Raw genomic sequence first — 864 nt, 5'->3', positions numbered from 1 at the left:
TGGAGGGTTGCACGGCCAGGGTGGATGACCCTTTGAGCAACCTGGGCTGGTGGGAGGTTTCCCTGCCCATGGCAGGGGGGTGGAACTGGATGATCTCTAAGGTCCCTTCCAGCCCAAACCATCCTGTGGTTCTATGATCTTTGGGGTGCTGCACCAGTAGGAGAGCAGAGAATGGCCAGGGGCATCGATCTCCTGGCTTGTGCATAGGTCCACGCTGGCAAGTTGCAGGGTCCCCCTGCAGTGGGACACCCCTCCTTTCCTCCAGCCTGGGGTGCTGGCTGAGGTTCCAGGAGTCCCAGCCCAGCTATGAGATGATCTCCCAGGTGGCGAAACGCCTTTTCCTTCCTTTCCCATTGTCCCGACGTACACACTTCTCCGTCTGTCCAGGGGAACCCAGGCCACATGTCACCTCCTCGTTTGTCTGCCCGGTTTCTCTGTTGTTCTGTCTTGTACTCAGCCTCCACCGAGACACAGATGCTCTGCTGGGGTTCGGTTTTGCTGGGAAGTCTCTGGCTCTGCTTTTCTCGCACAGGTCCTGGTGTCAGTGCTGGTGTGGCATGTCCTGGCACTTTGGGGGTTTGGAGGGGCTTGAAGAGGAAGGGAGGCTTTGCCTTGTGGGTGTTATTGACCATTTGGCAGCAGGGGAGATGATCAGGAGGGGATGGGAGCAGAAAGGGTACAAGGAAAGGAGACAGGGAGAATAGCCTGAGGCTGCACGAGCAAAAAGCTGCGAGAATAAAGCAAAGGAAAATAGAGAAGGAGGTGAGGTTTTTCACCAAATGTGAGAACACAAGCTAGAAGGAGGAAAGAAGATAGGAAGGAGAAGCAAGGGAGAGAGAAAGAGAAGGAGAGGGAAGATAAAAC

At 55.2% G+C, this 864-nt stretch overlaps 1 protein-coding gene across 1 annotated transcript in view; it reads left to right on the top strand.

Annotated features, from left to right (window-relative positions):
- LOC104470390 (voltage-dependent R-type calcium channel subunit alpha-1E-like) overlaps positions 1 to 864 on the top strand; it is a gene marked incomplete at both ends in the record, with an annotated part of 6,878 nt that overhangs the window by 4,908 nt on the left and 1,106 nt on the right. The window lies entirely within an intron of this gene.

This window comes from Pterocles gutturalis, unplaced genomic scaffold (genome assembly GCF_000699245.1).
Source record: "Pterocles gutturalis isolate BGI_N339 unplaced genomic scaffold, ASM69924v1 scaffold45111, whole genome shotgun sequence".
In the NCBI taxonomy this organism is placed as follows: Eukaryota; Metazoa; Chordata; class Aves; order Pterocliformes; family Pteroclidae; genus Pterocles; species Pterocles gutturalis.
This window is presented reverse-complemented; position numbering and strand designations above follow the sequence as displayed.